Source organism: Nannobrachium achirus, assembly GCF_963921795.1.
Source record: "Nannobrachium achirus genome assembly, chromosome: 17".
Taxonomy (NCBI): Eukaryota; Metazoa; Chordata; class Actinopteri; order Myctophiformes; family Myctophidae; genus Nannobrachium; species Nannobrachium achirus.
The window spans coordinates 46,841,490-46,861,500 of record NC_137824.1 but is presented as its reverse complement, the minus strand read 5'-3'; the positions used below and the strand labels follow the sequence as shown (position 1 = coordinate 46,861,500).

The following is a 20,011-nucleotide window of genomic DNA, read 5'->3' as shown; positions in this document are numbered from 1 at the left end:
ACTCAGGGCACCCCTGTAAATAACTTTTTCATCCACGGTGACGGCACCCCTGAATTACACTGTTCATTTTTTAGAATCTTAACGGAGAAATATCCGTTTCCATCAGAACTGACTGAAAATAACGTCATACTTGACATTTAACCACTTGAACCCCAGCATGCCTATTCTAGGGGGAAGGTTCACCAAAAATAGCCGATATACAAGCTCACAACACGTCACAACGTGTTATTATTATTATTATTCACATGCAAACAGGAAAGAAGAGTAGCAAATAAAAGTAAAACTAAGTCTTTGTTTTTCTTCCATTTTTTTGTCTTTCTTGCATGGCCAGGGACCACCTGCAATACCACTATGGACCACCGGTTCTAAAGTGACAATTTAAGTACTGTTTAATAACTCTTGAATGACAAATTAAACATTGGCCAAATTGTCAAATATTAGAGGCAGAAATTGTGTTGCGAGGCGTTGTGAGCATGTAGATCGTCTATTTTCACAATAGAACCGTGTTATACAAAATGAAATGCCTCAACTCTTAAGCCTCGAACAGAGTCGGGTCCGCGGTGGAAGGCTATCCACCGTGGTGTAGTGCGGTGTAGTCTTTTTGAGTCATAAAACTACAACGTTAATGCTCAAAAAGACTACACCGCGGTGGATAGCCTTCCACCGCGGACCCGACTCTGTTCGAGGCTTTAGTGCCCCTCAGGGTAGGGGGGTTCCCGGTTCAAATATTATTATTTTGGGGGTTGCGGCCTGAAAAGGTTGAGAACCACTGCCCTAGGGGTCTATCCTTGGCCACCCTCCTTGTTTCCCTCTAACCCATATCTACAAGCTCTCACCAGCTCAGAGGCCTTGTGGTTACAGCCTGAGGCTGGGAGGTTGGGGTTTGATCCCTGGCTGTGGTACTTTTAAGTACATTTTGATACCAATACTTTTGCACCAAAGACTCTGAAACATGGGACTCAATGCCTCTCTGCTTGCTTGGCACTCTGCATCATGGGTTGGAATGGGGTTAAGTCTCTGCGACGCGACGCGACCTGGCGTTTCCCAAGGAACCTAAGCACAACGGTGGGGGCCAGTGGTGGGTAAGGAGGTAGGGAGCGCTTCGCTCTGTTCACTAGGACTGCGCGGAGGTGCCAAAAGTCGGGGGGGGGGGGGGAGGGGACGAAGATTTACTATTCTGTCCATAACGGCACATAACCGTCGCAACATTTGAAACGGCGCCTCGCTCGCTGCCGCTCGCTCGGTGGTGTCTCACGGGCTCATGGTCGTCTGAGACGGTGCGCCTCCGTCGTCATCACCGAAAACAAGCGCTCCTTTCCCTTGCAGCCCCCCCCGCCCCCACCGTCGCGCTTAGGGTCATTGGGAAAAACGCCTCTGCGACATACATACTGTAGCATCAGGTTGGGTACATCAAGCTGCCTCATGCTAAGGAATCAGGAGATAGGCTCCTGCCCAATGCTTACATATTAACCGATTTAGTGCCATTCCCGAGATATCTCGCGAAATGTACTCGAGTATCTCGAGTGCCATTCCCGAGATATCTCGCGAAAAGTAATATATTACTGTAACGGCGGTTATATTACCGGATACAATGGCCGGAGGTCCCGAGCCGATCTCCGTCGCTGATTTGTCATCATCACAGCTCCACGGGCACAAAATAGTAATCCCATAACATTGAGGCAGACGGGGGATCTCATCTTTAATGTCCATTATCTCAAAACTACACTTTAGAAGCGAAGATGGAGGCAGATGCTATCTTATAAAGCACATGTTGAAAAGCATCGATCCGATCCGCCATGACACCACGTAAACAATGATCGATTCCGGCGCAGGACGCGATGACGTCAGACCGGAAGTGTTTACGCTGTGGACTTCTGGCCTTCAAAATAAGACAACGGGAGTGAATGCAGCCTGAGGGAGGCATCGTGGACATTTTAATCCGTTAATGTCTGGGGCTCAGAATGGGTTAAAGCTCTCACAGCGTGCGTGTTCTGAGCTTGTAGATCTAAAATAGATGACCGACTGTTCACCTATGACATGCCCAGAACAGGGGTCATCGCCATGTTGGCTTGTGGTGGACATGTTTGTCAAAATTCCATTGTTTTGCCACGGAAATGAGCGAACAATAATAATAATACAACAATGACAATAATATTAATATTATATTATTACCAGAAACACATAACGAGGTAGCCCTGAATGACCAGAACAGGTCTGCAACTCTGAGAATGTAAAATAATGGAACCAAATGGACTTTATTGTAGGGTCCATTTGGTTCCATTTGTAACACTCTCAGAGATCTGGTGGTCCTTGCTAATAAAATGTGTCCGAACACAGCTGAGGGCTAGTCATTGATTTTTTTTTTTTTTTTTTTTTTTCATTTTCATGTTGTCATGGGACAAGCTGGGAATCATAGCTACAAAATGATATATTGGTTGTGAAGATTGACCCAACAGTTTTGTAGATATGGCTTATAGAGTTATGCCATGCAGAAATACTAGATCTGAGAAATTCAGCCTTTTAGATGAAATGTAACCTGCAAAATGTGAGGTTTCTCTTCACATTAATTGAAAAAAGTCTTATTTACATGCAGAGTTAAGCTCTGGTGTTTAAGTGAAATGTAGCCTGATATTTATGAAATGCTTTTGTGGCTTTATCACATTTTAGGGGAAAAAAAAGTAATTTCAGGGCTGGTCTAAAGCTGTGCTTTCCGAAATGACTGCCCCTCTGCTATGCTGGGTCACAAATGTTTGAAAACCACTCGTACTAGTGGACTCATAATGTTCCATATATAGTGTTGTAGTGCAGTGTTTCTCAAATGGGGGTACGTGTACCCCTTGGGGTACGCGGGGGTACTTGAGAAAATTCCCCCAAAAAAGAAAAATAGAAGTATAAATTCTGATATATTCATAGTTAAATAATTAACTACAATTGAATTAGGAGAAAAAACATTTACTGTTATGTTTAATGATGACACTTGGACTTGGAGAAACGTGTTGTGAGCCTGATAGTTGCTAACCCAAATTACACCAATCAACTGGGATGTGTTTGAATGATGTTTGAATGTAAGTTATTGACATGAAAACTGGACTGAAATGTTATGGCAAAGTGTTGAAAATAAATTTGTTCATGAGTCACCGTTTGAAACTCCCATTGCCTTTCTTATTTGTGATGTTATATATTGAAAAGGGGGGTTATCAATCATAGCATCATATACCACTAGTTATGGTTTTAATAGCAGTTTTATAAGGGAAATGTCGCTGTTGGGTAAAGGGGTACTTTGATTAAAAAATCTGGGAAAGGGGGTACGGAAGCCAAAAAAGATTGAGAAACACTGTTGTAGTGAATCAGTGTCAGACATTATTTTTGAAGAGAACCTGAAGACTTGAGGTTCAGTAATTGGGTCTAATGATGAAAATAAGAACATTATAATGGCGTGTAAAACAGAAAATCTAAAATTTGCCACGGACTGATTTGTCCATGCATATTGATGAGCCCTGGGATTGAACAGGGACGCCAGGGTTCATGTGGTTGAAGAGGAAGGAGCATACTGAATAGGGAGGGACAAAGCAAGGGCCATTAACAGCCACAGACTGAGAAGCAATTTGTTTGGCGTTTAGTGATGGCTGGCAATCGATGCGCTAAGGCTAAATTAGGAAGGATGATTGTGTTGACAAACTAAATAAGCCAAAGTCACTAAAGACAGCAGATTATGGCAGGGATGAGCATTAAACCTTTAAGTAAAAGACGTAACGACCTTTGGAGATAAAAAGGAATACTACAGAATTACAAAAGATGTACAGTATGATATTGTCATTGTCTCCAAGTTTCACATCTGTACGTTCTTTCGCAAAGTAAAGCCCTGCTTCATCGTACAAGGCCGTCGCACAAAAGTAGTGAAAACAGCCGATCTACAAGCACACAACGCCTCGCGGTGTAGATCGGCTGTTTTCACTAGTTTAAATCATTTTTAAAAATGATAAATGCAAAACCAACGGTTTTGGACATACAAGTTTTTCACCTGACAGCGACGATATGGTTGTTGATGTAGGTAGGCCTACTGTATATTCAAAGCATGCTACTGTATGTACTGTACAATGCAACATGGTGGTGGTAACTAAGTACATTTGTACTCAAGTACTGTACTTAAGTAATATTTTGAGGTATTTGTTACTTTACTGGAGTATTTTAAGTATTTATTTTAATTTAGTACTTTTACTTCTATTCCACTACATCTCAAAGGCAAATATTGTATTTTTACTCCATTACAATCTTTTTAAAACATTAGTTATTAGTTCTTTGTAGTTTTGGATTATTATTACAAAACATACTGTGTACATTAACCACTTTAGCCCTACAGTATATACATTTCAGCAAAGACACCAGGAGCTTCCAGCCAGCAAATTGGTACTGTGGGAGCCAACACATGGGCACCGGTCGCGAGGACGTCCCACAAAAACATACGTGGACGTACTCAAGGAAGACGTAGGGACACAGAACACCAATGAGCTGGCCAGATGTATGGAGAACCGAGATGACTGGAAACAACGATGGAGGGCTCGTCTGAGGACGACCTAGAGAGAGATATTAGCCAATAGCCAATCTACAATGAGCCATGATGCAACGCATTGTGAGCTTGTAGATCTGTTATTTTTGCATTTTTTTAATACATTTTATGCATTTAAAAACTTGTGAGACGGGACATTCGGCAATAATAAGTACATTCAACTTTTGGTACTTTTGAGTACATTTTGATACTAAGCCTTTTATACTTTTACAGAGTATTTCTACATTGCAGTATTGATACTTTTACTTAAGTAATTTAGAGTACTTTTTCCAACACTGTAAAAAATGGAAGTGTCAATAAGTGTACTGCTGTCTCGTTGAGTATAGACATACTTCTGGTGAAAGACAATAACAGCTGTGATAAAACAGGTGCGATATAGCTAAGCCTTTAACATTTATTTTTATTTAGACTACCCAATTATTTTTTACCCCGTTCTTCTCCCAATTAAAAGAGCCATTATGCCAATGAATCCTCCCCACACGTTGGGGTGTGTGCATCGCCTCCTTCCCAGGAGCCCAGGCAACTGTGTTCGTACAAACACTTAGGAGGCGGATGTTCAATTCAAACGCCTAGAGTAGACCCCTAGACTGTAACCCTAGTTAAATCTGAGGAAGAGGTGTTAATAACTTTCTTTTTGTGTTGTTCTCTAGCACAGTGGTTCACATACTTTTTAGCTCGAGGACAGACATTAGTGAAACTAGTGAAAGATCTACAATTCAAATTCAAATTGTACTTGTGTAGATCGGCTATTGTCACCACCTCTTAAACTTTAAACATTTATTCATGGAAACCATTAGATGTTTTCAGTTTATTTAAAATCAAATAATTTTGAAAACAGTTTTATTTGTAATGTAGGAAACGGAAAAAAGGAGATATTTACTCGCGACCCACAAATGGGTCTCGACCCACTGTTTGGGAAACGAGGCTGGCGAGGCTAGCGGGCCAATGGACCAAAGGGAAGCTACAGGTGAAGGATGTTCATTGTACCCAGGCTGCTACAGAGAGCCCAAGCAGCAGATGTAGTTCATCCTCCAGTGTGTTTAGGGCTAGTAGGGACGTATGGCTTCTCTCCTTCTAGCCAGCCTGGCTGGAAAAATGGAACGCTGTGCATAACCCACGAGAACCATCGACCCGACGAGAGGGCTGATTTTTTCCAGGCCCTGTCTTTCAATAATTCATGAGCTGTGCTCGCTGTTCTTCCCTGACCCTGCACAGCACAATATATCTCCCCGAGCATGGTGCCCACCCCCCACACCCCCTCTGATGCATACATGTTTGCCAGCGCAATGGGGAGAGCAATGAGTGTTTCCAACCTGCTCGGTTGCACCAGTGTGTGGCTTGCCTCTGCGCAGAGGGAGTTGCTGCTATATCACATGAATTTTTACAAACACCACCAGAGCACTGGGGGGGGGGGGGGGTTTAAACAGCCGATGTGTTTGTTAGCCACGCTGTGCTATATACCAGTGGTTCTCGCCCCCAAAGGTGGTTCCTCAGATGATTAACTTGATGTGAAACATTGTTTTCTCACTCAACGGTAAACAAACCAACATAAAGTTTAAGTGTATAGATAGAGGGTATCTGCACATTTCTAAAGTGACAATTTAAGGACTTTTCAATGCCTCTAAAATGACAACTTACACTTTGTCCAAATTGTCAAATATTAGAGGCAGAAATTGTGATAATAGCCGATCTACATGCTCACAAAGCCTTGCGTTGCGTGGCGTTGTGAGCGTGTAGATCGGCTATTTTCACAATAGAACCTTGTTATACAAAATGTAATGCCTCAACTCTTAGTGCCCGTCAGGGTGGTGGGGGGGGGGGGGGCAGTTAAAATATGATGATTTTGGGGGTCGCGGCCTGAAAACGTTGAGAACCACTGCTACTGTATATGCAACGCACCAGCATTCAAACAAAATGGCAGCGAGTTGGTATGTATACATCATAGGTTACAGATGTACGAGGCATTCATGGCCTTGTGCAGGCAAAGTGTGTCCCATAATGAGGGGTGACCTCCACGGCTGATCCCTGTGTGAGTGCAAAACACTTGAGGTTACCAGGACTGCGATTGGTGGAGAACGTGGCGCGGTAGGCGTGGCATCGTTACAGCGCCGGCCTCAGGTCTTGATCAGCATTATTACAGTATAATGTCGTTGTCAGGTGGACACCTTGTATGTTCAAAACCGTTGGTTTTGTATTTAGCATTTTAAAAATGATTTTAACTAGTGAAAACAGTCAATCTACAAGCACACAACGCCTCGCACCGCGAGGCGATCTGCTGTTTTCACTACTTTTGTGCGATGGCCTTGTATGATGAAGCAGGGCTTTGCTTTGCGAAAAAACTTACAAATTTGAAACTTGGAGATACAAGGTTTCAGCCCGACAGTGACGATAAGCTATAGGGGAAGATTTAATACGCTTTGGAAACGGAGCAAGTGGGATCACGGACACATACTGTACAGACACACGCACACACCTGCACGCACGCACACACACACACACACACACACACACACACACACACACACACACACACACACACACACACACACACACACACACACACACACACACACACACACACACACACACACACACACACACACACGCACATGTACACACAAACACGGCAATACAATCACTCTGATCTCCTGGATGCTCGGTCTTCCAGCTCTGTCTGAGCCGGGCCAGGGTCTGTTGGTCTTATTAGAAAGTCACTCAATTAACAGAGAAGACTGTTCACTCACACCAGCCCATCTGCTGTGCTTTGATAACTCATTAATGGGGAAGATCCCATCGCACACACACACACACACACACACACGCACCCATGAACATACACTCGCCAAGCTCGCGCTCCAGGTCAGGATTACACGTAGCCTGCGATTGCATTTCATTCGCAACCCGATCTCAGAATACAGTCGCGGCATTAAATTAGCCGAACACGTGCTGATATCATAATAGCGTTTCATTGGTCCTGCAGAAAAAAAAGAACAGGGATTGGAGAGAGGTGTGTGTATGTGTGTGTGTGTGTGTGTTTGAGAGAGAGAGAGAGAGAGAGAGAGAGAGAGGGAGAGAGAGAGAGAGAGAGAGAGAGAGAGAGAGAGAGAGAGAGAGAGAGAGAGAAAACAGACCTAATGGATTCTCTTATCAGTTACATTATGTTCAATGAGGACTGTCTGTCAATGCATTTGCTCAAATGCTTCATGTCGGTTGGATGCATTAAGCCTTAGCTTTTTAGTAAAAGCAATTTAAAGGGTGGAATCTATCCCAAAGGAACTCTTTAATATTGTAGGTACTTTGTGCTGTGTGAATAATGCGTCGTAATAGTGCAGTACAACACGGGGTGAGGTTAGCATGCATGGCAGAGTCAAATAACTCAAATGTAAATGTTTGAACACATAATATACAGTAGAACTGCATGTACATCCAAAGGAACACAGTGACGTACAATTATAACCACTTCAACCCTACTTTAAGTATGTTGTTTACAGGGGTCCCCCAGCCACTCCTTTTCCCCTCTATATCATTTTGGGGGGGGAAAAAAACTAATCTACAAGCTCACAATGCATTATATTGTTCTTGGAGATGGGCAATCTTTGACAAATGTTCATCTATTATGACATGGCCAGAGTAGGGTTTAACTGGTTATGTCTCCAATGTCATTATACTGTACATACAGCGTGTTTCTTAATGATTAACTAAGGACGGACGTGACGAAGCTAATCTTGCCATACCCAGCGATGGCATTAAAGCAATGGTTTATTCAGGACCACTGTGACAGGGATAAAGGCCTGTCTTTGGTTTTATATGGCAAGGGTTCCCAAACTTTTCAGGTTGTCAACCCCCTAGTCTCGCGTGGCCAGACTGTTGCCTCCGCGATTTGGTCAAATGCTCCCGGCATACAGTCTGGCAAAGCAGAATAGAAATGATGAGTGCGAGATAAAGCGGAAGTGAAGCCTCCTCGTCACTTCCGTTTCTGTCTCACATCACACACATTTATCATTATATAAATAAAAATCATATAAGCATGTTTAGCTTGCTGCTTAGCAGAAATTACATTTTAAAATATATTTTCTTGAACGGTAATGCCCGTTTCCATTACTCGCCATTAGGGAGCTGCTGTTCCAGACTCTATATAGCATTCAGAGATTGTGGAATAGTTGTCTGGCTACGCGAGACTATCAACCCCCCAAACTCATCATATTTGAACTGGGGACTCTCACCTTGACAAGCACTTGGAATTGTAGGCATTACATTTAGTTTGACAGTTTTACACTTTAGAAATGTGCAGAGTGTACACTTATACTGTCTATTGGTCTGTTTACTGTCGAGTGAGAAAACAATATTGCACATTAAGATAATCTTCAGGGGACTCCCCCCCAAAAATGTGGGGAGCCCCTTGCCTTGCCCTTGCCAGTTTGGGAACCATTGTTACAGGGAGTAAGAAAAGGAAAACAATGTGCAGAACACAAGTTAGCGGTTGTGTGGCGTTTGCGTTGCATGTGCTAGCAGGCTGCATTAGCCCTTTGTCAGCAGGACTGTGGGAATGTGGTCAGTCATGGATTCATGGACTGTTTGTGAATAAATACATACAAACTCTCAGGCCCATTCCAACCACACGCACAACAATCTATCCCTTCAACCTGCACTGCTCCTTCCCCTCTTAGTCACAGGCAGCAAAGTTTAAATCAGTAATAAAATATTCATGCGCCGCTATTTGCTTGAGAGAATAATTTATTTTTTCGCGCGGGGTGGATGCCTCTCTTTGCAAATACGCGACGCCGGGAATCCTCGCGGGAGCGACGTGTCGTACGCCGTCGCACTTTGATCAGAGGGCGATGGAGAAGAAAAGAAAGTTGGGGTTTTGGAAACGCAGGCTGTTTGACATGAGAGAGAGAGAGAGACGTGGGAGAGGAACGGAACAGCAGACAAGGGGACCTTGCCGTTCATGCTAATGGGTTGCGAAGACTGAGACCAGGAGCGTCACAAGGGCGGGGGGGGGGGGGGGAGTGGGACTGAGATATACAAGCTCACAGCGCGGCACCGAGTGCCGCGCTGCGAGCTTGTAGATCTGCTATTTTTTGAAAAAGTCGTGAAAATGTGTGCAAATCTTAAGCGAGCGTTTTTAACACAAATGTTGCTTCTGGGGGGGTCCCTGGAACTAAATATTTTGAGATGGGGGTCCGTGGCCTAATACATATCATGTTGGGGGTCCTTCACATGAAAACGTTTGAGCACAACTGACATAGAAACAAAAAAAACCTTAGAAGAAACAAAAAACCTTAGAAGGATTTGAAATATCCAAAGACTTGCACAAATGTTCACGATTTTTCAAAAATAGCAGATATATATCTGCTATTTTTCAATAGTTAAAGCACAAAATGTGAGTGAATCCTTGTTAGCCAGGGCCCAGAATTTTGGTGCGACGCCCCTGGCTGAGACAGAGAGCAATGCGTTCTGGACAAGCGATGCCATCATTCTGGTGCGGTGGATGCCGGGGCGGTGCCGCGAGGCACCGGGAGAGGCTGAAGGACGAAGAGGAGCAGAGACACCTGAATAAATGTTTAACGCGCTCCTCGTGCCCCGGAGGCCAAGGCGAGCAATCTGCCTTTGTTCTGTACTAGCTGTACTAGCTCACTGTAAATATATCACACCGGCTCAGATATATACCTACAGCTACGACGTAGTGGTTCTCAAATGTTTTCATGTCAAGGACCCCCAAAATGATTATGTATTTCGCTGCGGACCGACCCAATCTTAAAAGTATGTTGTGACCTCCAGAAGCAATAGTTTGAGTTAAAAATGTTATTAGACTTTTCCAAAAATAGCAGATCTACAAGTGCCGCGCTATGAGCTTGTAGATCTGCTATTTTTGAATAGCCATAGTGGTTCAAATGATTGTGACATTAACTATTTTAGCTGCATGGGGACCCCCTGGAACCCGCCATGCAGAAAATGTCAAGTTATACACAGAACATTTTCTTTAAACTGCTTGACTACCCATTTGAAAGAGTCTCATCCTTTTAACCACTTCGAACCTGGCATCCTTTCGAAGGTGAAATCATTTTCTAAAATGTCCACTTCTCTTTAAAAAATAACTGATCTATTAGCTCGCCGGTAGCGGCTACTTTCGTCGCGCGACGCTATTTTGTGACGAAGAATTGTACATTCTAATGACAAACCCAGTCGGGTTGTTTTAGCTCTGTGTGTTAAGCACGCACGCACGCACGCACGCACGCACGCACGCACGCACACACGCACACACACACACACACACACACACACACACACACACACACACACAGCCAGTTTGTCAGAGAAATGTCTTTATCAGCGCTGACACGATGGGAGAAGAAAGTTCCTGCGAGTGTCTACTTTTAAGGCAGCAAGGTAGCACGGTAGCTTTCAGCGGTTGACGTTGGAGGTGCTCCCGCTGTGCCATCTTCACTCTCCATTTGGGTAGAGCCTGGGAGATGAAACGAGGCCTCCTGTCTCGTGCGGCCCGTTTGATGTCGCGGCACACCCCGCGCTCAGCGGTGGGGAGAGTACTCAATTTATGTAACCGCACTCTGTCCGGTATTCAAAATGTACTTGAGTAAAAGTACAAAAGTATTGGTGTCAATTATTGTCAAAATGTACTTAAAGTACCAAAAGTACAGTAAGTATCCATAATGCACAATGTCCCATTTCACAATTCAATATGTATAACAAAATATTTTTAAAATAGCAGATCTACAAGCTCTCAATGCGTCGCTTTGCGTGGCATGCTGTGATCTCGTAGCTATATTTTCAAATAACCAAAGTACAGTATTATATAGAGTTGATGTGGTTAATGTATGTTTTGTAATAATAATCAAAGTAACTAGTATACTAGTTTTCACATAATTGTAGTGTAGTAAACGTACAACATTTGCCTCTGAGATGTAGTGGAGTAGAAGTAAGAGCATCGAAAATTGGAAATACTCCAGTAAAGTAAAAAACACCTCAAAATTGAGTACAGCAGTGGTTCTCAACCTTTTCAGGCTGCGACCCCCAAAATAATCTGACGAGCACTAAGAGTTGAGGCATTACATTTTGTATAACATTTTGTATAACACGGTTCTATTGTGAAAATAGCGTGTCTACATACTCACAACGCCTCGCAACGCGAGGCGTTGTGAGCATGTAGATATGCTATTTTCACAATTTCTGCCTCTAAATTTGTCAATTTGGCCAATGTTTAATTTGTCATTTTAGAGGTATTAAAAAGTCCTTAAATTGTTACTTTAGAAATGTGCAGATACCCTCTATATAGTCTATACACTTAAACTTTATGTTGTTTTTTTTTTTTTTTTACTGTTGAGCGAGAACACAATGTTGCACATTAAGTTAATCATCTGGGGACCCCCAAAAATGATTTGGGGACCCCCCTGGGGGTCCCGACCCACAGGTTGAGAACCACTGAAGTACAGCACTTGAGTAAATGTACTTAGTTACTTTACACGCCTGCCCGTGCTAGCACCATCCATCCCGACTGCGGGCTGTGGTGCATTGTACTGCTCTTTCCTGACCTCTGGAGAGAGAGACAGCACACACTGAAATGAGACTTGGATTCAGCCAATTTCAGAGCTACACCTCGGAGTGAATTGTAATGCTCAACACAGACACCGGCCAGCTCAATATAAGCCCTGGCAATCACATAATACCGTTAAACGCTAGGGCTCTCCCTAAGCAGAGGTGCTATAGGACCTCAGGGGTTCTCAGCAAAATCAGTGACAATATAGCCTATAGTTGTCAAATCAGTTTAACCACGTTGACCCTATATTACTGTACGTCGGTTATTTGGAAAAAAAAGCGAGTTGTGACACGTTTAACTGTATCTGCTATTTTCAAAGCATTTAGGAAAGCTCTAGGAAGATTTGTATTATTTTTCAAAAGATTTAACAACAAATTAAAGTCTAAGAGTTGGAAATTCCATTAAATGGGGGTCCGTAGCCTAATGCATGTCAAACTGGGGGTCTTTGAAAAGAAAATTCATGAGAATCACTGCTAGAGCCATAAAAACAGTCTCTAATGGGCTAATAAGTGTCAATTTGGGGGTCCTTGACATGAAAAGGGTTGAGAACCACTGACTGCTGTAGGCAGTTTGGAGCGCAAGGTAAGGTGGTGCAATAAATAGCTATGAGATTACTAATAACAAAGGCTTTACAGGCGAGCAGGCGGGCATACGGTTCAATCAGTACTACTGTACACAAAGCCACATGTCACACATAACAATCACATAAGGCCTACTAGCTCTGTGCGTCACACTTCTCAGGCAAGAATTAGTGACTCATAGCAAACCACAGTGTATCACAGTGTAATCTGTGACTGTGTGAGTTTATCGACTCTTATTCCGTCAAAGGTATAAAGCTAACAAGCCAGCTATGAGTCACTGACCTCGCTTTGGAAAAAAGGAGAAAAGAAAAAGAGTTGTGTTCTGGTGGTTGGTTCCGTTTGGCGTCGCGATGTTTTTGTTCCCCACATAATACGAATCAATTCGTTTAGTCTCTTGCTATACGAGTTATAACCACATTATTATGATAGCTAAAGAAACTAAAGCATTATGCCAAACTAAACACATTTAAAGACATTTAGGCCTAAACGCAAATCCGTGACATTTTAGATTTGAACCACTTAAACCATTATCTTAATGCTTTAACTATTAAAAAATAGCAGATATACAAGCTCACAGTGCGGCACCGAGTGCCGCGCTGCGAGCTTGTAGATCTGCTACTTTTGAAAAATCTTGAACATTCTGTGCAGGTCTTTGAATATTTTTGACACGCTTCTATAAATGTCTTCTAAATCCTTCTTCTAAGTCAGAGATTCTCAAACCTTTTCATGTCAAGGACACCCAAAATTAAATGTATTTGGCCGCGGACCCCCATCTCAAAATATGTTGTTCCAGGGACCACCCAGAAGCAAATATTTGAGTTGTTCTCCCTTAAAAGATATATTCAAAGACTTCAAAACATAAAGAAAAAGTTATTTCCCCACCGGATCAGAAACCCCAAAATGGTATTGATCTACAGTAGCTAGCTCACCCATTTGATCACATGACACAGCAGCCAGCTATACCTGTTATTAGTTGGTTCCACCTCGACTTGTAAATCACAAAATGTACATCAAATTATGGCGTGCGCAGGATTAGTTAAATCATGAAATGAGGCTAGGTTTAGCCATAAACACTTAGAAAAATATGTGTTTTGCATAAATGGCCTGTCAGGCAATTAGTCTAAACTAGTCATGGCTGCACAGAATAATTGCACATTTCGAGCTACATAAATCTGTATGTAGAGTAACAGGTGCACTAATGAAATGGGGACAGCCAGTATTGTAAAGTAACTAAGTACGTTTACTCTAGTACTGTATTAAAGTAATTTCTTTTGTAATTTTTTACTTTATTGGAATATTCAGATTTTTCAATACTTTTACTTACTCCACTAAATCTCAAAGGCAAATGTTGTAATTTTACTCGACTATAATTATTTGAAAACTTTAGTTACTAGTTACTTTGTAGATTTTGATTATTTGTACGAAAACACTTCTGACCTATACTGTATATGCTTTGGCAATTTGATATATAGACGATCTACAAGCTCAAAATGTGTTGCTAACCCTAACGTGCTGTGAGCTTGTAGAGCCTATTTTCAAAGGATTTGTATACATTTTAAAACTTCTACCAAATACCCAACTTGTACTTGTAACAGACAATCTCTGCAATAGGGTATTGATTCGTTTACTTAAAAAACTCATCCAGTGCCCGGAATCTCCACTAGAGGGCGCCCAGTGGCCAGAGAATCCACCATAGACATATGCTGTACAAGCCGTGCAGCCATGACGCACGTGAACACTTTCCTTTGTGTCATGAACAGGAACAGGATGAAGTTAGCTTGAAGTTAGCTATTGGCTACCACTCATTTTAGAAGCCCAATTTTTGCTCCAAAGATCCTGGATTGCCTTGGAGTGGACGGCAAATATCGGCGGCGCGACGCTCTTGCGGGCCGATGTAAACAAATCGCGGCCGGCGGCCGGCTCGAAAATTTAGCCTGGTGCTTCGGTAAGGCCTCTGGGTGTTTAAATAATTTTATATAAAAAGCCGAACTAGTTCGGGATCCGCACCCCGGACGATCAAAAGGCCGAAATAAAGCCGAACTAGTTCGGGATGGGCGCAAAAAGAGTTAAGTAAAAGAGTACTTCCTCCATCACTAGGTAGAACCAGGGACCCTGCTTGGCTACTGGGGAAGGGAGTCTTGGAGAAGACCCCATGGTCCAACTGCACAGCTGCCTGCGGCAGCTGATTTTAGTCAAGTTTGTTTGTGTGAAATTGCCTGTTGAGTTTTGTTATTGCACATTTCATTTTATTTTATTGTACCCTCAGGCATGGTTGACTAAGTACAGATTATTTTTTCGCAGCCACCGCCGGGGGGGGGGGGGGAGAGGGGGAAGAAAAGGTTTAATTCAGGCACACTTGGAACAAGCTGCCGGCTAGCACAGTTTCCTACTGTTACACTTACTACACTCACAACACATTTATTCCTGATAAGTTTATAATGTCTAAGAAATACACACACAATGGGTGTTGTCGCTGTTGGCCAGAAAATGTGTATGTTGTTCAAAAGTCTGAATTTTCAGGAAATGGAGAAAAAGAACCTGTGTTCCAATTAGGGCAGGGCGATATGGTGATAATTAGAGATGTTACCGATCCATCGGCAATGGATCGGATCGGGCCGATCAAAGCGTGATCGGCGATAATCGGTGGTTTAGATCAAAAGTAAATTCACCGATCCGATCGGTGCATCCGATCAACCAGCCGTTCAGTATGCCCACTTGAGGCCATTTTGGGGTATTGATTTCCACAGTGCTGAAGGAATAATTAGTTACTGCTATGATAATAAATACATAGTAATGCTGGTAAATAACTATAAGGCAAATATATAAATGAATTCATGAGTGAATTAATTAATTAAAGTTAAAACATTAACATTTAGAAAATATAAATAATATATAAATAATAACTTGATCGGATTGGTGATTGATCGGTATCGGGTGATCAAACTTTTGTGATCGGTGCTCGTGATCGGTTCCAAAAAACCTGATCGGACCATCCCTAGTGATAATGTCTCCACGATATGCCTTTTCAGAGGTATCATCCCAGTAAGCATTTTGAGGTGTATTAGTTGCCTAATAGTCGTGTTTTTATCTTCTACACCACGCGTTGAAAATCAGTGTTGTAAAGGTCTAGATTTGATATTTTTGACTAGTTGTTTAGTCGGCTATATTTACACGGGTTGCTACATATACCACTATTAGTCGGATACAAAAAGTCTACATTTCGCCGTTAGCGGCCGTCGAAAGTAGTGAAAAGTAGGGCGAGAGTGAGATTCGATCCACTAATCTCTGACACTCAAGTCGGCGACGCTATCCACTCAGCCATCAATGCTGATATGATGGTATAGACTTTCTGGCCGTATTAAAAGGTGACATTGCCCACCTGTGTTCATTTTAGTGTAGTGCACATTGTTGAGGAAACTAAATGTTAGTGTGTGTGTGTGTGTGTGTGTGTGTGTGTGTGTGTGTGTGTGTGTGTGTGTGTGTGTGTGTGTGTGTGTGTGTGTGTGTGTGTGTGTGTGTGTGTGTGTGTGTGCGCGTGTGCGCGTGTGTGTACGCCCCGGACTCATTTTTGAAGCTTGTGATTGGCTGAACCGGACGTAGGGAGCGCTCCGTTGTAGTCACTTGGACCGCGCGAGGTGCACCAAGTGCGCTTGCCCAGGCCGTAAATATAACGATTGCATTCACCACGGCTTCGTAACTCGCGCGGCGCTCCGCCGGCCGCTTGCAATGTCGTGGACAATAACTGAAAACGAGCGCTCTTTGCCGTTTCCATCCATCTTTCCCAGTTGGATCCATAATCACGCGGCACTGCACTGTCTGACTGACAGACGAGGAGTTCATTTCATCGTATATTTTTGTTTTAAAGACTTTATATTGACATTGGTTTAAAAAAAGGCGTTGAAAAGCCGGCTATACAACGACTACACCCAGACAAATAGCTTAATGATCGGATGGCTATTGGAATCATTTTACACCAATATTTCGAGATCAGTTCTGCAACGTGGAGTTGTTTTTTTAAAGAAATGTTTATTGAAATATGGATTAAATCTAATTGTCTAAATTCGGTGTAAATATAAACGTTGATACGGCGACTATAATTAGTTGGCTAAATCTCGGCTAGATCTAAACTATACTTAATAATGATCAACGGATATTATAATTATGTTAGTCCAATATTAGGAGATCAGTTAAGCACCTTACTGTTGTTTTTTTTAATAAATTGTTAGCGAATCATGGAATAAATTGCAAAGTATATTTTCGGTGTGAATATAACCGGAATCTAGCCGGGTGAAATTAAGGCTAAAAAAAAACTAGTCGTGTAAAAAACGACTATTGCTCAGTGGGATATAAATCGTGAATACAATTGAGGGAGCCTTGTAAAAAATCCTGTTTAATCGTTAATTCAGAGATTCATTGCAGAATTCAATTTAAACCTGCATTTTGGTCTAAATCAGTAGTTCTCAAACTTTAAAATGTCAAGGTCTCCACTTAACTCTGACAGTATACAAATGAAACCAAATGAACAACATGGAAAAGAACCGTGATAAAATCGTGTATCGTGATACAGCTTTAGGAAAATATTGTGATGTTGTATTTTTCCATATCGCCCACCCCTAGTTCCAATGCATCCAATGTTGTAAAAGAAATACCAGTTGGTTTAGTCCACCCTCCTGGAGTGGTAGCTTCCACCGTTTTAATTTAGTTTTAGTCATGTTTCAGTCACTTGAAATGTTTGTTTTAGTTGAATAAATATAAATCATAAGATAAGAGACTACATCTACAGTTGATTTAGTCGAACGTATTTTGCAATGCCTGATTTTAATCTTGGTCGCATGCTGAAAATAGCTGATCAACAAGCTCGGCTCCAGACAGATTTCTTTATACTGTAAATGTTTGGGCCAAAATTGGATCTTTTGATAATAAAGGTATGTATGTATGTATATGCATGTATACATATGTATATGTACAGTTCAACCTTCGCACTTTGAAAAAGTCATCAAACTACAGAAATAGCACTTATGGAGGACCGTAAACCTGACGTTAGCCTCACAGAGCCATTATCTGTGATTTTTATGGGTCTTTTAGTGGCAGAGAGCTTGTAGTCGCTCATCATAGGCAGGGCTTTTGTTCAGACGAGCAGACAAATCCGATTTGTTTCCCAAATGTGACTGCTATGTGCAAAGTTGATCAGACCGGATTTGTGTATTCTGACATCATAGATCAAGGGTTACCAAACTTTTCAGGCTGTGTGTGTGTGTGTGTGTGTGTGTGTGTGTGTGTGTGTGTGTGTGTGTGTGTGTGTGTGTGTGTGTGCGTGTGCGTGTGCGCGTGCGTGTGTGCGTGCATGCGTGCGTGCGTGCGTGCGTGCGCTCTTGTCCTTTTGTGCAATAACATACTTACATTGAGTTATGACATTGGGTGATGTTATTTCAAGTGTTACATGTAGCTGTAGTGCTAGCTGTGTGGTTCTCAAACATTCTTCATATTACTAGTGCTGCTACAATAGACTTTTTTTCTGCTGAGTATGGCCTTCACCGACACAAAACATTCTGCATTCCTGATACTGACACATTTTTGGCCTTTCCATCTTTTTTTCATGGCTTCTCCGTCTTTGTCCTTGTGTTGGTGGTTGTACGTTTCAACTGATGCAGCCAACTAGCAGGCAACTTGCTTTGTATTGGCGGGCAGTGGTGGAAAAAGTACTGAAATGTTTTACTTAAAGTAGGACTGTCATCTAAAGGGGTACTGTCACTTTAAAAAGTAATCTTAAATATTAGTTAATATGTTTATGATGTCATTGTGAGAATGCACAATTATAAGCCAATCAAATTAATTGACTGTACTTAGACTACTTACTGGGGGGCGAGGGGCAGATTACACTGTGACATGAGTTCCAGACAATTTCAGACCGTTTTCAGAGAGACCACGTGACCTACTGTATCATACTATTATAATTTCGGGGCGTGTCAGCAGGCCTTTAAGTAAAAGTATCAATACTGCAATGTAGAACTACTTTGTTACAAGTCCGGAACTAAAAATGTGCTTGAGCAAAGGTACAAATACAAAAGTATTGGAATCAAAATAAACTTAAAGTACCAAAAGTAAAAGTACTAATGTTTGAAAATAGCAGATCTACAAGCTCACAACACGTGGCGATGCAACAGGTTGTGAGCTTGTAGATCGGCTATTTTCAAATAGCCCTTGTATAAAATAGGACTGAAGTGGTTAATGTACAGTATGTTCTATAATAATAATGTAATAACTAGCAACATAAGTTTTCAAATTACTTTAGTGGAGTAAAAGTACAATTTACTGATTTTAATCAGCGTACAAACAGCCAGCCTACAAGCTCACGACGCGTGCGCGCCACAACGTGTTATGAGCTTGTAAATCGGGCCATTGTCGATGTGCAACATGACGCGCAACCTATAGCATAAATCAGGCATTAGTGGGAAGGATGGCGTGCACGTGCGTGGAGAGGCCCCCAGCGGTGCACCCACGCAGGGGGAGGGGTGACGCTGGGGGCACCCTTATACAAATCTCGCCTTGGGCTATTGAAGAGCCAGGGCCAGCCCCGGTTAACACAACACAATGTTGCACAATATCAAGGAGAGAAACAAGTTATGTTTGTCGTGACTGTGTACACACACACACACGCACAGTCGCACACACACGCACAGTCGCACGCACGCACGCACGCACGCACGCACGCACACACACACACGTGAGGACGCATCTGCGTGGGCGGCTAGAAGGGTAGGTGGGTGCGTGCAGTGTTTATGTTTGTGTATACGGTATACGTGGGCATATCTTTATGTCCGAGTTGTACACGTGTCTTTTTCTTTCTTTTTTTTTTTGCATGTCGTCTCCGTCGGTTGGAAACCTCATATGTCTAAAACCGTTGGATTCAAATTCAAAAGCAGCTAAAGTAGCAGATCTACACGCTCGAAACGCGTCGCTTGCGGATCTGCTACTTTTGATGCTTTTGTGCGACGCTGTAGTGCAGTGGTTCTCAACCTTTTCAGGCCGCAATCCCCAAAATAATCACATTTTAACTTGGGTCCCCCACCCACGAGCACTGAGTTGAGGCATTACATTTAGTAAAACACGGTTCTATTGTGATAATAGCAGATCTACATGCTCACAAAGCCTCGCAAACCGAGCATGTAGATCAGCTATTATCACAATTTCTGTAATATTTGCCAATTTGGCCAATTTGGCAAATTGTCATTTTAGAGGTATTAAAATGTCCTTAAATTGTCACTTTAGAAATGTGCAGATACCCTCTATACACTTAAACTTTGTTGG

At 42.4% G+C, this 20,011-nt stretch overlaps 1 protein-coding gene across 1 annotated transcript in view; it reads right to left on the bottom strand.

Moving 5' to 3' along the window:
• Positions 1–20,011, bottom strand: part of diaph2 (diaphanous-related formin 2) — a 765,099-nt gene that overhangs the window by 95,390 nt on the left and 649,698 nt on the right. The gene's annotated exons all lie outside the window — the stretch shown is intronic.